We start from the raw sequence: 20919 nt of genomic DNA, 5'->3' as shown, positions 1-20919 counted from the left end.
TTTGTTAAATTACCAGAATACCTCGAAAAAGACCTAATCATCAAGAAAAATATTTTCTTGATATGTTTAGAGGTTAAGTAGAATGAAAGAGTTATGTAACATGGTTCATGACGAGGATATGATCTGTGAACCTTTATCACGTTCCATTAGAAACTCAGCATAACTTACTGTAATATAATCACGTTGATCAAGTGTCATTATATTATACTAACTCATGCTTTAGTTCCCAACACTACTTCAATAACATTCATTATTTAAGTTCAAACTTTTCAGAATTTAGAAACTAAAACAGTTTCCTTCCTGATGTAATACTGATATCGTGAAGAGGTAAATGATTTCAGATAAGAATAGTTATGAAAATATCTTCAGAAATATCGAGGATATTTATAATGAAAGATACGATGATATCTTAGAGTTTCTAATATCGAAAGATGATAAAGAAGATTTGTCCGTAAAGGTTTAGAGTTAGGAGCAAGGTATTCGTTAATGACTTTAGCAGATACTGAATCATTTGGATTCTTTGAAGGCAGGTTTAGTCTTTGTGATTTGTCCACAGCCTCCTTCATGGTTTGCTCAATCCGTTTTCCAGTTCCAAACCTTTTCTTTTTCTGAGCTTTACCAACACATTATTCTTTATCATCAAACTTTTGGCTGTTAAGGTCGTTTACAGTTTTTGCTGCTTCATCAGCATTCAAAGTTATCATAACCAATCGTCGGTTATCAATCCGAGGTGTTTTCAAAAGTTTGAAATGTTTGCATGAAGATTGTAATTGTCAAGATACATATGATGTTCTAGAATTTTGAATGATACAAATATTTTTCTGGGTTTTATGAATAGAAGTGATGTGCTAGCACAGTTTTGAAGTCAAAGTATGGCATTTGAAAGATGTAAAAATCTAAGAGTGATGTTTTCTGTTAAATCTTGGTTTGGATTCTGATTTTTCAAAATCAGAATATGTAATCAAATTTGGATGCGAATGGTTGTTTTGATTTCTAGGAAAGAATGTATATCGTTGTGAAAGTAGAGAGTATAGTTGATGATTTGCTGAATCAGAATCGAAGAATGTAACATATTAATTGTGAATTTATATATCTCTCGGGTATTACCTACCCGTTAAAAGTTTCACAAGTAATATTTTGTACCAGAGAATTTTATTACAGTCTTTATGAAAATATATGTATGTATATTTTCTTCAGATGTAATACAGATTTAATGAGTTAATATCATATTAAGCTCATTTGATTTTCGGCTGGATTAGAAATGAATAATCTCTAAAACATTAAAGATTTCATAATCTTCACGGAGTATTTCACTAATGTAATCAATACTTCGTTATTAAGTTTTTATTGATATTTCCTCGGTGAATCATGTTGGTGCTTATGGAACTCTTGCTAACTTCGCAAGGTACGAATGATGCTTTCCGAAAAGTTTCAAGTATATCGAAAATGAAAGTGTAAAATCAAACATGTATTTGAATAATACACTTGATTTATTATGAAATGAAATCTATTAAGTCGAAGCAGAGATTATAGTTAATGATTGTTAAGTCATTAACGAAGGATGTACATCATAGCATATTAATAACATGAACTAACTGAGTAGTTAAGATTCACACGTAATAGCTTAGTACTGAAAGATTTATTTTGATCTCAAAATTCATATAGATATAAAATATACATATAATTTCTTCAGAGGGAATGAGTTATTACTTCATAACTCGTTGATACGATATACATGTTGTTGATTAGTGATGATGTTTGCGGTGATTATGGATCTGGCGGAGCTTGTGATGTTGTAGATGCTGCTGATGCTGACGATGCTGATGGTACTGACGGTGCTGGTGATGCTGACGGTACTATTGATGCTGCTGGTAAAACAGATCTAGCTTATAAATCGTGCACCATTCCGATCAGGGTTTTATTTCATCATTTCTATTCGCTCACTCATCTGGTTTACAATTAGAGCTAGAATAAGTAATCTCTAAAACTTTTAGAAACTACATATTCTCTGCAGAATATTTCTTCGATCAATACTTCATCGTTTGTTGTTGTTGGTATTCCTTGGTATCTATGGTGCGTATGACGTTGATGTTCGAGGTACAAATTGTGATGTTGAGGTGTGGGATGTGGATGTTGTCGTTGGTGGTGGTAATGATATTGTTGGTGTTGATGATGATGGTACTGTTGATGCCGGTGATGCTGCTGGTGCTTGTAATCTTTGCACCATATTCTCCAAAGCCACTACTCGAGCGCGAAGCTCGTTGATTTCTTCTATCACACCGGGGTGATTGTTGGTTCGGACGAGTGGATGAATAAGATCTAGAATTTGAGATAGTATATAATCATGACGAGATACTCTGGAAATGAGAGAGAAAATGGTGTTTCGGACAGGTTCGCCGGTAAGTGCTTCAGGTTCTTCGCCAAGAGGTGAATGTGGTGGATGGAAGGGATCACCTTCTTCTTGTCTCCAATGATTAAGTAGATTACGAACCCATACCCAATTCATCCAGAATAGGTGATGGCTAATTGGTTGATCCATTCCGGTTACGCTGCTTTCGGAGCTCAGGTCGAATTCCATATCGGAATAGCTGTCGGAATCTGAGGAATTCGAACTAGATGCGGGATCCATCTTGTATAATCAGGGAATTGATTTTTGATATGAAATAGATTATAGAATTTAGATTGGTACTCTTCAATACATAATTTACATATGTATATATAATACCAAAATTCCATAAATCACGGAGGAATTTTCGAAAGATGTCAAACAAAGTTACAGTAATAGATATGCTAAGATATGAATTCGTCTGTACACTATGTATGCAATAAATACAGGAAACGTGTCTAGATTTAAGAATGATAAGCATGTAATTTCCGAAAAGAAATTATAAGTAAAACTCGGTAAAAAACAGATACGGTCATAGTCCAGACTCACTAATGCATCCTAACAATTACCAGTTAAACACACTAATGCAAATTCTGGTTCCCTATGACCACAAGCTCTGATACCAACTGTGATGACCCGTCCAAATCCATATGGACGAATGCATCATTCATCAATTTCACAGTGAGGTACTGACCTCTACTTGATACGTTTTGTAAACATTGCATTCTTTTAAAAAGGCACATCATAATTAAATATCAAGTTCTAAGGTTTTTGACGTTTGATGATTTCTACATATAGAAAATCACCGTAAATAATAGTTTACAATACTACATCCGTTGATAATGCAGTCCAAATAAGATACATGGTAATGATTTTGTGAATGCAACGTTTTCTTGAATAAAGCATGTATGACTCCATGCACATAGCTTGTATAACGTATAAGCAAACAACGGAAGACTTCTAGGAACCTGAGAATAAACATGCTTAAAAGTGTCAACACAAAGGTTGGTAACTTCATAGTTTTAATGTTGAATATAATCTGTATATAAAGGTGGATCACAAGATTTCAATTGTTTCATCCAGAAATGTTTATCAAAATATTCTACAAGATTGAGCACCCTGGTAACTAAACTTTAACGTCTATATAATAAGTACCCCTGTTTTAACATACATACAATCAACATGTATAATACACGTAAACCAATGTGTACTAACCTCAAATAGCATACGTCTGTTTTATAGTTCAGGCTAGGGTTTCTATACCTGGAACAGACGGGGATGTCAAGCCCTATGGATCCATATACAACTATTCACGCCCACCAGTTCTTATAACCAGTAGCTACTAGTTACCAAAGCTAAGGGAATTCGGTTCAAACTCAGTGTAGAATTAAGTATGTACTTGTGTCCATTGCGTTTAAAATAAAGTGCATGTTGTAGTGACTCGAACTTTTCCATGTTTATATATATTAATTGAGATTGATATTTACATGATTAAATGTTTCCAACATGTTAAGCAATCAAACTTTTTAAGACTTGATTAATTGAAATATGTTTCATATAGACAATTGACCACCTAAGTTGACCGGCGATTCACGAACGTTAAAACTTGTAAAAACGACATGACGATATATATATGGATATACATATGGTTAACATGAGATTATGATAAGTAAGTATCTCCATAAGTATATTAACAATGAGTTATATACAAATAAACAAGACTACTAACTTAAGGATTTCGAAACGAGACATATATGTAACGATTATCGTTGTAACGACATTTAAATGTATATATATCATATTAAGATATATTAATATATCATAATATCATGATAATATAATAATTTAACATCTCATTAGATATAATAAACAATGGGTTAACAACATTAATTGAGATCGTTAACTTAAAGGTTTCAAAACAACACTTACATGTAACGACTAACGATGACTTAACGACTCAGTTAAAATGTATATACATGTAGTGTATTTAGATGTATTAAAATACTTTTGGAAGACTTCAAGACATATATCAAAACACTCATACTTAGCGAAAATGGTTACAGTTACTTTTCCATTCTTTTCTTTCATCAAGAATTCTAGTCGTATTCTTACCCGTATTATACACAGCTTCAAAACGTACTTACTATGAGTATATACCAATAGGAACTAGCATGGGATTCCACTCTTGATTATGTCATGTATGACTAATCAATTTTAACTTCTACCATGAGCTAGTCAACTAACTAGAACTCCTTTTAACCCCACTCACCACTCACCAATTACCACTCATCATTCACTCCATTTCACTTCCAATTCTCTTTCTAATTCTCTCTCAACACACACACACTATTATGAACGTATTTTTCCAGTAGTTAATCATCATCTTCATCAAAAATCACTTCAAGAATCAAGCTATAATCATCATAGGAAGAACACTTCAAAAATCCCTTCAAGTTTACTAATTTACTTCCAAGCTTTCTAATCCATTCCAAGTAATCATCAAAGATCAAGAAACCTTTGTTATATACAGTAGGTTATCTTTCTTATTCAAGGTAATATTCATATTCAAACTTTGATTCAATTTCTATAACTATAAACTATCTTAATTCGAGTAAAAATCTTACTTGAACTTGTTTTTGTGTCATGATCCTACTTCAAGAACTTTCAAGCCATCCAAGATCCTTTGAAGCTAGATCATTTCTTGTCACTTCTAGTAGGTTTACCTACTAAACTTGAGGTAGTAATGATATTCATAACATCATTCGATTCATATATATAAAACTATCTTATTCGAAGGTTTAAACTCGTAATCACTAGAACATAGTTTAGTTAATTCTAAACTTGTTCGCAAACAAAAGTTAATCCTTCTAACTTGACTTTTAAAATTAACTACACATATGTTCTATATCTATATGATATGCTAACTTAATGATTTAAAACCTGAAAACACGAAAAACACCGTAAAACCGGATTTACGCCGTCGTAGTAACACCGCGGGCTGTTTTGGGTTAGTTAATTAAAAACTATGATAAACTTTAATTTAAAAGTTGTTATTCTGAGAAAATGATTTTTATTATGAACATGAAACTATATCCAAAAATTATGGTTAAACTCAAAGTGGAAGTATGTTTTCTAAAATGGTCATCTAGACGTCGTTCTTTCGACTGAAATGACTACCTTTAAAAAAACGACTTGTAACTTATTTTTTCGACTATAAACCTATACTTTTCTGTTTAGAATCATAAAATAGAGTTCAATATGAAACCATAGCAATTTGATTCACTCAAAACGGATTTAAAATGAAGAAGTTATGGGTAAAACAAGATTGGATAATTTTTCTCATTTTAGCTACGTGAAAATTGGTAACAAATCTATTCCAACCATAACTTAATCAACTTGTATTGTATATTATGTAATCTTGAGATACCATAGACACGTATACAATGTTTCGACCTATCATGTCGACACATCTATATATATTTCGGAACAACCATAGACACTCTATATGTGAATGTTGGAGTTAGCTATACAGGGTTGAGGTTGATTCCAAAATATATATAGTTTGAGTTGTGATCAATACTGAGATACGTATACACTGGGTCGTGGATTGATTCAAGATAATATTTATCGATTTATTTCTGTACATCTAACTGTAGACAACTAGTTGTAGGTTACTAACGAGGACAGCTGACTTAATAAACTTAAAACATCAAAATATATTAAAAGTGTTGTAAATATATTTTAAACATACTTTGATATATATGTATATATTGTTATAGGTTCGGGAATCAACCAGTGGCCAAGTCTTACTTCCCGGCGAAGTAAAAATCTGTGAAAGTGAGTTATAGTCCCACTTTTAAAATCTAATATTTTTGGGATGAGAATACATGCAGGTTTTATAAATGATTTACAAAATAGACACAAGTACGTGAAACTACATTCTATGGTTGAATTATCGAAATCGAATATGCCCCTTTTTATTAAAGTCTGGTAATCTAAGAATTAGGGAACATACACCCTAATTGACGTGAATCCTAAAGATAGATCTATTGGGCCTAACAAACCCCATCCAAAGTACCGGATGCTTTAGTACTTCGAAATTTATATCATATCCGAAGGGTGTCCCGGAATGATGGGGATATTCTTATATATATGCATCTTGTTAATGTCGGTTACCAGGTGTTCACCATATGAATGATTTTTATCTCTATGTATGGGATGTGTATTGAAATATGAAATCTTGTGGTCTATTGTTACGATTTGATATATATATGTTAAACCAATAACTCACCAACATTTTTGTTGACGTTTAAAGCATGTTTATTCTCAGGTGAATACTAAGAGCTTCCACTGTTGCATACTAAAATAAGGACAAGATTTGGAGTCCATGTTTGTATGATATTGTGTAAAAACTGCATTCAAGAAACTGATTTCGATGTAACATATTTGTATTGTAAACCATTATGTAATGGTCGTGTGTAAACAGGATATTTTAGATTATCATTATTTGATAATCTACGTAAAGCTTTTTAAACCTTTATTTATGAAATAAAGGTTATGGTTTGTTTTAAAAATGAATGCAGTCTTTGAAAAACGTCTCATATAGAGGTCAAAACCTCGCAACGAAATCAATTAATATGGAACGTTTTTAATCAATAAGAACGGGACATTTCAGTTGGTATCAGAGCGTTGGTCTTAGAGAACCAGAAAATTTGCATTAGTGTGTCTTATCGAGTTTGTTAGGATGCATTAGTGAGTCTGGACTTCGACCGTGTTTTCTTTAAAAATGATTGCTTAACATTTTTGTTGGAAACTATATATTTTTAACATATGAATATTATGTGATATATTAATCTCTTAACGTGTTTGATATTATGTAATAGATGTCTACCTCTAGAACAAGTCCCATTGACTCACCTAATAATAATGAAGAGTCAAATGTAAATTGAAATGATTCGTGGACTGATTCACAAGTTCCCGAAGAGGAACCGGAAGAAGAGTCGGAACCGGAAGAAGAATCGGAACCGGAAGAAGAAATAGAACCGGTGGGGGAAATAATAAAACGGTTAAGTAAAAGAGAATCCTCAACCAACCGACCAAGGTTAATTATGGTCAATGGTGTTTCCGCCAAGGAAGCAAAATATTGGGAGGATTACCAATTCTCCGATGAATCGGATTCCGACGAGAATTCCGATGATGTTATAGAAATTACCCCAACTGAATTTAAAAAGGCAAAAGAAAATAATAAGGGAAAGGGCATAAAAATAGAGAAATCTAATTCCAACCCCGATGAACTTTATATGTATCGTCAACCCCCGAAGTCCTTAAGTTGTAACAATGACCCAGGAACCTCTAAACCACCAGGTTTTTCTAAACCAATGTGGACAACGACGGCTCGTATTAGGGGAACATCATATATCCCTAGAAACTTGGCAAAACGAACCAAAACCGAACAAGAAGAAACGAGCGAGTCGGAATAAGATAGTTGTATTCGTGTGGTGTAATATATGTAATATAGTGTGCTTATGCTTTATGATATATGTAAAAATTGCTTGTATTAATAAGTATTTTTTTTATGAATCTAACTCTTGTCTATTTTACAGTATAAAAACACAAAATGGATAGACAACCCAATATTTTAAGAGACCTACCCGGAGACATGATTGATGAAATCTTGTCTAGAGTCGGTCAGAATTCCTCGGCACAACTATTTAAGGAGAGATCAGTTTGTAAGACATTCGAAGAACGTTCCAAGAATGCCTTGGTTTATAAAAGGCTTTCGTTCGAAAGATGGGGGATATCACATTGGGAAATCCATAAGTTACGATGTGTTTACTTTGACGCATATATTGCGGGGAACCCAAATGCTATTTTATGCAACGGGTTAAGAAATTATTTTGACTTAGTATATCCGAATATAGGACTTCGTGATTTAGAAAAAGCGGCTAACATGCAACATAAAGAAGCATGTTATGCTTACGGGTTAGTAATGTTCGCTTCTCACCAAAGTGAGAACAAGAACATCGGGCTACAACTATTAAACAAAACGTTCCCACAAGTGACGAAGTCGGTAATTGGGGTAAGAAATGAGGTTTTAGGTTATTACGAGACTGTTGGTCATTACGTAACCCTCGTCCCTTTGACGACGTTACAACACGCTGTCTTATCAACGGCCATAACGGTTATGTTCCACAAGACCAAGGATGGGAAGTAGTCCTAGTAAAACCAGAATGCATGACTTGTTTCTGGACGTATGAATTACGTGTCTTTATTGCCTTTACTGAACGACTTGTGTACTAGCTAGAATTATCATCACAACTATCTTGTATCAAAGTTATTGTGTGCTATATTTCATGCTTTATGTAAAATAAGCGGTATTGTAAGTTTGTAAAATATTGTATAAAAGTTTGAACGCGAAATATTATTACAATCAGTTTTTCATATAGAATTGTAGTAGTTGAATTGTATATTAGCTACTAAGTATGAACTTAACGGGTAGGTACTACCCGAATTTAAACTTATAAAACGCTAATATGAAGAAAAAGCTTTTATAAATGAGTTCATATTATGCTACGAAATACTATTAACTACTCTTAATATTCGGTATGATTAACTTGTTCCATTTGACTATTTTGAAGGAAATGGCACCGACTACTCGACACACCGTGAATATGAATGAAGAGGAATTCCGTACTTTTCTAGCTTCAAACATAGCCGCAGTACAGGCTGCGCTACATACCAACAATAACCTTGGATCTGGCAGTACAGGAAATCGTGTAGGATGCACCTACAAAGAATTCACTGCCTGCAAACCTTTGGAATTTGATGGAACCGAAGGACCGATCGGATTGAAACGGTGGACCGAGAAGGTCGAATCGGTGTTTGCCATAAGTAAGTGTACTGAAGAGTACAAAGTGAAGTACGCTACGCATACCTTCACAGGTTCTGCGTTAACATGGTGGAATACCTATCTAGAGCAAGTGGGACAAGATGATGTGTACGCACTACCGTGGTCAGCATTCAAGCACTTGATGAACGAGAAGTACCGTCCCAGAACCGAGGTCAATAAGCTCAAGACAGAACTTAGAGGGTTACGAACCCAAGGATTTGATATTACCACGTACGAAAGACGATTCACAGAATTGTGCCTATTGTGTCCGGGAGCATTCGAAGATGAGGAAGAGAAGATCGACGCGTTTGTGAAAGGATTACCGGAAAGAATCCAAGAAGATATAAGTTCACACGAGCCCGCCTCCATACAACAGGCATGTAGAATGGCTCACAAACTAGTGAACCAGATTGAAGAAAGAATTAAAGAACAGACTGCTGAAGAGGCCAATGTGAAGCAAGTCAAAAGAAAGTGGGAGGAAAACGGTGATAAGAATCACCAATACAACAACAACAGCAATTACAACAATAATCGCAACAATTATCCCAACAATCGTAACATCAATCGCAACTACAACAAACGGCCCAACAACAACAACAACAACAACAACAACAACAGCAACTACAATAATCATCCCAACAACAATAATAACCACAACAACAACAACAATCAGAAGCAGCTACGCCAAAGGTGTGAAAAGTATCACTCGGGGTTCTGCACCAAATTTTGCAACAAGTGTAAAAGAAATGGTCATAGTGCGGCGAAGTGTGAGGTCTACGGACCAGGGGTTAATAGAACGAAAGGAACAAATGGTGTCGGAACGAGTAATGGCGGAGCAAGTAGTGTCGGAGCAAGTTATGCCAATGTAGTTTGTTATAAATGTGGAAAACCGGGCCACATTATTAGAAATTGCCCGAACCAGGAGAACACGAATGGACAAGGCCGCGGAAGAGTTTTCAATATTAATGCGGCAGAGGCACAGGAAGACCCGGAGCTTGTTACGGGTACGTTTCTTATTGACAATAAATCTGCTTACGTTTTATTTGATTCGGGTGCGGATAGAAGCTATATGAGTAGAGATTTTTGTGCTAAATTAAGTTGTCCATTGACGCCTTTGGATAGTAAATTTTTACTCGAATTAGCAAATGGTAAATTAATTTCAGCAGATAATATATGTCGGAATCGAGAAATTAAACTGGTTAGCGAAACATTTAAGATTGATTTGATACCAGTAGAGTTAGGGAGTTTTGATGTGATAATCGGTATGGACTGGTTGAAAGAAGTGAAAGCAGAGATCGTTTGTTACAAAAATGCAATTCGCATTATACGAGAAAAAGGAAAACCCTATATGGTGTATGGAGAAAAGGGCAACACGAAGCTACATATTATTAGTAATTTGAAGGCACAAAAACTAATAAGAAAAGGTTGCTATGCTGTTCTAGCACACGTCGAGAAAGTACAAACTGAAGAAAAGAGCATCAATGATGTTCCCATTGCAAAAGAATTTCCCGATGTATTTCCGAAAGAATTACCGGGATTACCCCCACATCGATCCGTTGAATTTCAAATAGATCTTGTACCAGGAGCTACACCAATATCTCGTGCTCCTTACAGACTCGCACCCAGCGAGATGAAAGAACTGCAAAGCCAATTATAAGAACTTTTAGAGCGTGGTTTCATTCGACCAAGCACATCACCGTGGGGAGCTCCTGTTTTGTTTGTCAAGAAGAAAGATGGTACATTCAGGTTGTGTATCGACTACCGAGAGTTGAACAAACTTACCATCAAGAACCGCTACCCACTACCGAGAATCGACGACTTATTTGTTCAACTACAAGGCTCATCTGTTTATTCAAAGATTGACTTACGTTCCGGGTATCATCAAATGCGGGTGAAAGAAGATGATATTCCAAAGACTGCTTTCAGAACACGTTACGGTCATTATGAGTTTATGGTCATGCCGTTTGGTTTAACTAATGCACCAGCTGTGTTCATGGACCTTATGAATCGAGTGTGTGGACCATACCTTGACAAGTTTGTCATTGTTTTCATTGATGACATACTTATTTACTCAAAGAATGACCAAGAACACGGTGAACATTTGAGAAAGGTGTTAGAAGTATTGAGGAAGGAAGAATTGTACGCTAAGTTTTCAAAGTGTGCATTTTAGTTGAAAGAAGTTCAATTCCTCGGTCACATAGTGAACAAAGAAGGTATTAAGGTGGATCCGGCAAAGATAGAAACTGTTGAAAAGTGGGAAACCCCAAAAACTCCGAAACACATATGCCAGTTTTTAGGACTAGCTGGTTACTACAGAAGGTTCATCCAAGACTTTTCCAGAATAGCAAAACCCTTGACTGCATTAACGCATAAAGGGAAGAAATTTGAATGGAATGATGAACAAGAGAAAGCGTTTCAGTTATTAAAGAAAAAGCTAACTACGGCACCTATATTGTCATTGCCTGAAGGGAATGATGATTTTGTGATTTATTGTGACGCATCAAAGCAAGGTCTCGGTTGTGTATTAATGCAACGAACGAAGGTGATTGCTTATGCGTCTAGACAATTGAAGATTCACGAACAAAATTATACGACGCATGATTTGGAATTAGGCGCGGTTATTTTTGCATTAAAGACTTGGAGGCACTACTTATATGGGGTCAAAAGTATTATATATACCGACCACAAAAGTCTTCAACACATATTTAATCAGAAACAACTGAATATGAGGCAGCGTAGGTGGATTGAATTATTGAATGATTACGACTTTGAGATTCGTTACCACCCGGGGAAGGCAAATGTGGTAGCCGATGCCTTGAGCAGGAAGGACAGAGAACCCATTCGAGTAAAATCTATGAATATAATGATTCATAATAACCTTACTACTCAAATAAAGGAGGCGCAACAAGGAGTTTTAAAAGAGGGAAATTTAAAGGATGAAATACCCAAAGGATCGGAGAAACATCTTAATATTCGGGAAGACGGAAGACGGAACCCGGTATAGGGCTGAAAGGATTTAGGTACCAAAATTTGGAGATATGAGAGAAATGGTACTTAGAGAAGCTCATAAAACCAGATACTCAATACATCCTGGAACGGGGAAGATGTACAAGGATCTCAGGAAATATTTTTGGTGGCCGGGTATGAAAGCCGATGTTGCTAAATACGTAGGAGAATGTTTGACGTGTTCTAAGGTCAAAGCTGAGCATCAGAAACCATCAGGTCTACTTCAACAACCCCGAAATCCCGGAATGGAAATGGGAAAACATTACCATGGATTTCATCACTAAATTGCCAAGGACTGCAAGTGGTTTTGATACTATTTGGGTAATAGTTGATCGTCTCACCAAATCAGCACATTTCCTGCCAATAAGAGAAGATGACAAGATGGAGAAGTTAGCACGACTGTATTTGAAGGAAGTCGTCTCTAGACATGGAATACCAATCTCTATTATCTCTGATAGGGATGGCAGATTTATTTCAAGATTCTGGCAGACATTACAGCAAGCATTAGGAACTCGTCTAGACATGAGTACTGCCTATCATCCACAAACTGATGGGCAGAGCGAAAGGACGATACAAACGCTTGAAGATATGCTACGAGCATGTGTTATTGATTTCGAAAACAGTTGGGATCGACATCTACCATTAGCAGAATTTTCCTACAACAACAGCTACCATTCAAGCATTGAGATGGCGCCGTTTGAAGCACTTTATGGTAGAAAGTGCAGGTCTCCGATTTGTTGGAGTGAAGTGGGGGATAGACAGATTACGGGTCCGGAGATTATACAAGAAACTACCGAGAAGATCATCCAAATTCAACAACGGTTGAAAACCGCCCAAAGTCGACAAAAGAGCTACGCTGACATTAAAAGAAAAGATATAGAATTTGAAATTGGAGAGATGGTCATGCTTAAAGTTGCACCTTGGAAAGGCGTTGTTCGATTTGGTAAACGAGGGAAATTAAATCCAAGGTATATTGGACCATTCAAGATTATTGATCGTGTCGGACCAGTAGCTTACCGACTTGAGTTACCTCAACAACTCGCGGCTGTACATAACACTTTCCACGTCTCGAATTTGAAGAAATGTTTTGCTAAAGAAGATCTCACTATTCCGTTAGATGAAATCCAAATCAACAAAAAACTCCAATTCATCGAAGAACCTGTCAAAATAATGGATCGTGAGGTTAAAAGACTTAAGCAAAACAAGATACCAATTGTTAAGGTTCGATGGAATGCTCGTAGAGGACCCGAGTTCACCTGGGAGCGTGAAGATCAGATGAAGAAGAAATACCCGCATCTATTTCCAGAAGATTCGTCAACACCTTCAACAGCTTAAAATTTCGGGACGAAATTTATTTAACGGGTAGGTACTGTAGTGACCCGAACTTTTCCATGTTTATATATATTAATTGAGATTGATATTTACATGATTAAATGTTTCCAACATGTTAAGCAATCAAACTTGTTAAGACTTGATTAATTGAAATATGTTTCATATAGACAATTGACCACCCAAGTTGACCGGCGATTCACGAACGTTAAAACTTGTAAAAACGACATGACGATATATATATGGATATACATATGGTTAACATGAGATTATGATAAGTAAGTATCTCCATAAGTATATTAACAATGAGTTATATACATATAAACAAGACTACTAACTTAAGGATTTCGAAACGAGACATATATGTAACGATTATCGTTGTAACGACATTTAAATGTATATATATCATATTAAGATATATTAATATATCATAATATCATGATAATATAATAATTTAACATCTCATTAGATATAATAAACAATGGGTTAACAACATTAATTGAGATCGTTAACTTAAAGGTTTCAAAACAACACTTACATGTAACGACTAACGATGACTTAACGACTCAGTTAAAATGTATATACATGTAGTGTATTTAGATGTATTAAAATACTTTTGGAAGACTTCAAGACATATATCAAAACACTCATACTTAGCGAAAATGGTTACAGTTACTTTTCCATTCTTTTCTTTCATCAAGAATTCTAGTCGTATTCTTACCCGTATTATACACAGCTTCAAAACGTACTTACTATGAGTATATACCAATAGGAACTAGCATGGGATTCCACTCTTGATTATGTCATGTATGACTAATCAATTTTAACTTCTACCATGAGCTAGTCAACTAACTAGAACTCCTTTTAACCCCACTCACCACTCACCAATTACCACTCATCATTCACTCCATTTCACTTCCAATTCTCTTTCTAATTCTCTCTCAACACACACACACTATTATGAACATATTTTTCCAGTAGTTAATCATCATCTTCATCAAAAATCACTTCAAGAATCAAGCTATAATCATCATAGGAAGAACACTTCAAGAATACTTCAAAAATCCCTTCAAGTTTACTAATTTACTTCCAAGCTTTCTAATCCATTCCAAGTAATCATCTAAGATCAAGAAACCTTTGTTATATACAGTAGGTTATCTTTCTTATTCAAGGTAATATTCATATTCAAACTTTGATTCAATTTCTATAACTATAAACTATCTTAATTCGAGTAAAAATCTTACTTGAACTTGTTTTTGTGTCATGATCCTACTTCAAGAACTTTCAAGCCATCCAAGATCCTTTGAAGCTAGATCATTTCTTGTCACTTCCAGTAGGTTTACCTACTAAACTTGAGGTAGTAATGATGTTCATAACATCATTCGATTCATATATATAAAACTATCTTATTCGAAGGTTTAAACTCGTAATCACTAGAACATAGTTTAGTTAATTCTAAACTTGTTCGCAAACAACTGTTAATCCTTCTAACTTGAGTTTTAAAATTAACTACACACATGTTTTATATCTATATGATATGCTAACTTAATGATTTAAAACCTGGAAACACGAAAAACACCGTAAAACCGGATTTACGCCGTCGTAGTAACACCGCGGGCTGTTTTGGGTTAGTTAATTAAAAACTATAATAAAATTTGATTTAAAAGTTGTTATTCTGAGAAAATGATTTTTATTATGAACATGAAACTATATCCAAAAATTATGGTTAAACTCAAAGTGGAAGTATATTTTCTAAAATGGTCATCTAGACGTCGTTCTTTCGACTGAAATGACTACCTTTACAAAAACGGCTTGTGAAATGACCCGTTCATATACATTATAAACGATTCACAATAGTTGATTACATTGCGAGGTATTTGACCTCTATATGATACATTTTACAAACATTGCATTCGTTTTTAAAAGACAAACTTTCTTTACATCGAAAATTGACAGGCATGCACACCATTTCATAATATCCACTATCCAACTATAAATTGATTTAATAATAATCTTTGATGAACTCAATGACTCGAATACAACGTTCTTCGAAATATGCTATGAAAGACTGCAAGTAATATCTTTAAAATGAGCAAATGCACAGCGAAAGATTTCTTTAACACCTGAGAATAAACATGCTTTAAAGTGTCAACCAAAAGGTTGGTGAGTTCATTAGTTTATCATAATCATTTATTTCCATCATTTTAATAGACCACAAGAATTTCATTTCCAGTTCTCATAAATATACGTCCCATGCATAGAGACAAAAATAATCATTCATATGGTGAACACCTGGTAACCGACATTAACTAGATACATATAAGAATATCCCCTATCATTCCGGGATCCTCCTTCGGACATGATATAAATTTCGAAGTACTAAAGCATCCGGGACTTTGGATGGGGTTTGTTAGGCCCAATAGATCTATCTTTAGGATTCGCGTCAATTAGGGTGTCTGTTCCCTAATTCTTAGATTACCAGTCTTTAATAAAAAGGGGCATATTCGATTTCGATAATTCAACCATAGAATGTAGTTTCAATTACTTGTGTCTATTTTTTCAAACATTTATAAAAGCGCATGTATTCTCAGTCCCAAAAATATAAAGGGTAAAAAGACAAATGAAACTCACCATACTGTATTTCGTAGTAAAAATACATATAACGTCATTGAACAAGTGCAAGGTTGGCCTCGGATTCACGAACCTAAATTAATTATATATATTTATGTGTTGGTCAATATTTGTCTAACAAATTAGGTCAAGTCATAGTGTACCACAATCCTAATGCTCGAGACTAATATGTAAAAGTCAACAAAAGTAAATTTGACTCAAAATAATTTCCAAAAATCTATACATGATTAATATATAGTTTAAATATCGTCGTTTTATATTTTTAAATATTTTTAAAAGATTTATTAGAGTAAATAATATAATTTATTTATTAATAAATAAAATTTTATATTAAATTTATATAATAAAATATACTTTTATATATATTAAGTAATAAAATTTATAGGCCAGGTTCATTTAATATCATAAAGATAATATGATAGGTATTATTAAAGTAAGTTATTACACGTAGTAAAATATGTTTGTATCACATATTTATTTGATAAAATAATATCTATAATGATAGTAAGTAAAAGTTGTATTATTTTGTAATAATAATTATTATTATAAAAATATCAATATTTATAATTACTAAGATGACATTATGATAAAACGATAATTCTAATTATGATAACTTTAATATTTACGATAATTTTTAATATTATCTTTAAAATAATAATTCTATTTAAAATAATAATAATAATAATATTTTATAGTAACAATGACATTTCTATTAAAATGATAATTTTTGTTAAAATGATAGTTTTAATACTAACGATACTTTTAATAATAATAGTAATGATAAAAATAATAAGAACGATAATTTTATCTAAATCAATATCTTATAATATTTTAATTTCATCATGATACTCTTACTCATTATTTCCTAATCGTTTCGTTTAATAGCTTTTAATCATCTTTTATATCGTGTTCATAATAATGATAATAATAGTAATCAAAATAATTAGGTGTTACAAATATTTGTTTTAATTACACTAATATTAATAATGATAGTTACTATAACATTATTAACGATAATACTAATAATTATCTTAATGATAATATAGTAATAATAATAATAACAATAACAATAACCATTTTTAAATAATGATATATATATTAATAATGATAATAATAATAATAATAATACTAATAATAATAATAATAATAATTGGATAATAATAATAATACTAATTATAACTTTAACGATAATAACGATAGTAATAATAAAAAAAATAACAATTTTTAATGATAAATCCCTTTTATTGATAAAGATAATAATAATGATAATAATAAGATAAAACTAGAACGACGATAATAATAATCATTTTTAATAAAAATATCGAAAATTCAATTGATTATAACTTCTAATCCGTTCATCGAAACCATTCGATATCTAAAGGAAAAGTTCTTAATTTTTCGCTAGCTTTCCAAGGACATGCATATCTTATACCTTATCTCAACCGCAAGTGTAACTAATTCAAGATTCAACCTAACCTGTCTAAGGGCAATATCAAAAGTACAAGCATGCATAATCCTAAATACTCGAGCATTAGTCAGGGATACACTATTAGTATGTAAAAGTTAAATTATGAGTACTCACGTATCAATATTGAGATTCAATATTGCAGGAAAGGTACGTAGACGCAACGGAAATGATAAACACTATATTGACCTCACGAGCATACCCATGAATCATACTCAATCACCTCCTTAGCTATAACCCATAATTTCCTTAATCCTATCCTACTCGAAAAACAATTTCGAAATCACTCGGACAGCACTCCGTCGTAATATTTTATGTATACTAATAATATCTTGAAATAATACGGAGTAAATATATATATGTAAATCGATTGAGAGAGTTTAGAGAAAAATATTTTCAAGTTTCTATGAAATAATGAAACCTAATGAATTCTATTTATAATAGATTTTTGAATTATTAAAGTGAATTATTAAAGTATGAATTATTAAAGTGAATTATTAAAGTATGAATTATTAAAGTGAATTATTAAAGTATGAATTATTAAAGTGAATTATTAAAATTAAAGTAAAGTAAAAATAAAGTAGAGGTAAAGTTTAAGTATAGTAAAAGTATAAAACTATGTACGTATAATACGCGTATAAATATATATAATATTAATTTAAATCGTTTAATAAAATAAAATATAAATATCGTTATCTTTATCATACTAGTTAAGTAATGAGTTGTCAAAAGTGGTTCTAGATATTTATAAAAGTTATATACGTTTTAATAATAAAGTTCTTTTTAAACTGAAAACGTTTTTGTACGTTTGAAACTAAATAGATCAATCGAGTCTTTATGAGATTCAATCTTCCACTATCCTTTGTCTAGTTTTCAATGATTGACAATTTGTTCTTATTTATAAATCACTTTACCATTTTCCGAATATTGTTAAAATGGAAAGATTTCTCAAATCAACGTGGGCCTTTCAACAGAGACTTGTAATCATAATTTAATATATCTGATAATTCAATCATTTAATCTTATCTTCTAATTCCATTGATAAACATTTTGTAACAGATACAATCATATAAAGTATTTAATCTAATATTTTGTTTACGTTTCAAGTTATAATATATATACACATATACATATATAATCATATTCGTTTAATGGTTCGTGAATCGTTGGAACTTGGTCGAGGTTGAATGAATGTATGAACATAGTTTAAAATTCTTGAAATTTAACTTAACAAATATTGCTTATCGTGTCGGAAACATATAAAGATTAAAGTTTAAATTTGGTTGGAAATTTCCGGGTTGTCACAGTACCTACCCGTTAAAGAAATTTCGTCCCGAAATTTGAGTGGAAAGGTCGTGAATGATAAATAAGTATGTTTTCATGATGCATACGGGCTGAAAATTAGAGTTTTATCATCAGCGAATAATTTGAATAAACAATCCATTTATATGAAGAGTACGAATGAAGCTAACATAGAAGAGTGAAATGAGTAAGTGTAGATTCATCTTATCATTTGACGTAGATATGATTGATTCCTAGATTTTAAGGGATTTGAAGAAAATCTTCTTAATAAGATTTGACTCTCCGATACTCAAGGGAATTAGGATCCTCTTTAAATGTGATCGTCCATTTTAATTGTTCTTTCGGAGATTTTCTTATAAATTCACCTCCTTCGTTTCCTTACAACTCACACCTTCTGTTGATGCATTTTATGCAAGTCCCTAGACATCTACCCACGTCTATTGCAGGTACAACAGTTTACAGGCCACCATGATTGCTTGTTATTATCCTATCCGTGTTTGTATGTGGTTACAGGAACTGCAGGAACGAGATTTAGATGTTTGACTATGTTAGACTTAGTCAGACGTACGAGTGAAGCCTCACTAGTACGGCTGACAAGTTCATACGCACGGTTGATGCTGAGCTAAGTCATAATTACAACCTAAATGAGAAGACATGAGTGAGTGATCACCCGTATGGCTGATGAAGCCAACTCGTACGTGTGATGAATGAATCGTATGGGTGAGTCAACAGCAGGGGTATATAAAGTCTTATGTTCTTCATTTTAGGTTAAGCCTCTCATTTGTTACACACACTCAGATCTAGTGAGCTCCTCCGATTCTCTCTCTCAGTCCAAATCACCCAGGTGGTGAATAATAGCTCTAGGTGTTGATCTAATCACACTTGATTTAGTTGTGGTTTGACTAAATTAATCAAAAAAAAAACTTAACCTATTCACTAGAGGGTTTGATTCACTTATTCCGCCATTGTGTGAGTTAAATCTATTGATTTCTAAGTTCCTAGTCATGTTTCATCACCTTCTATTCTTTCCCCCTCAACTCATATTTTAAAGTATTCATCAATATGCTCCATCCAGTTCTGATTCTCAATATTCTTCTAACTTTCATATCGGTCATTCTTCTTTTTCATCTACTGCCGAAAGAATCTATTTACTTCTACTATACTCTTGGGTTTATAGTGTTTCTAGTTCTCCCGTGTCTTTATATTGCTATATGCATCGATATATATGGTTTATAATTTCTGGTTTGTCGTTGGGCTTTATATGTTCCCTTATATTTCAAAGTCTCTGCTTCTGTCTTCTATAATCATTATCATTCACAGTTAATGCTCTCTTTTATTTGCTGCAATTTATACCCCAATTTCTATTTCGGAGTTTTGTCCTTTCGTTTCTTCTTCTTGCGATTAAGCACCGCTTGTAATGGTCCAGAATTCACAGATATGAATTTCGGAATGAACATTGTTAATGTTCTAGGAAGGAAATTGTGATGGCACGATCTTGACTTGTCAAATTACTAGAATACCTTGGAAAAGGCCGAATCATCAAGAAATATTTTCTTGATATTTTAGAGGTTAAATAGAATACAAGAGTCATATAACATGGCACATGATGATGTTATGATCTGTGAATCATCACGTTCCATTTAGAAACTCAGCATGAGTTACTGTAATATAATGACATTTATCAAGTGTCATTATATTATACTAATTCATGCTTCAGTTCCCAACACTACTTCAAAATATTCCTATTTTAAACTTGAATGTTTCAGAATTTAGAAACTAAAATAGTTTCTTTTATGATGTAATACAGATAGCGCGAAGAGATAAATGATTTCAAATAAGAAAAATTAAGAAAATATCTTCAGAAATATGGAGGATATTTATAATGAAAGATATGATGATATTTTAGAATTT

Source organism: Rutidosis leptorrhynchoides, chromosome 3 (assembly GCF_046630445.1).
Source record: "Rutidosis leptorrhynchoides isolate AG116_Rl617_1_P2 chromosome 3, CSIRO_AGI_Rlap_v1, whole genome shotgun sequence".
Lineage (NCBI taxonomy): Eukaryota > Viridiplantae > Streptophyta > Magnoliopsida > Asterales > Asteraceae > Rutidosis > Rutidosis leptorrhynchoides.
Note: the sequence above shows the minus strand (reverse complement) of the source record.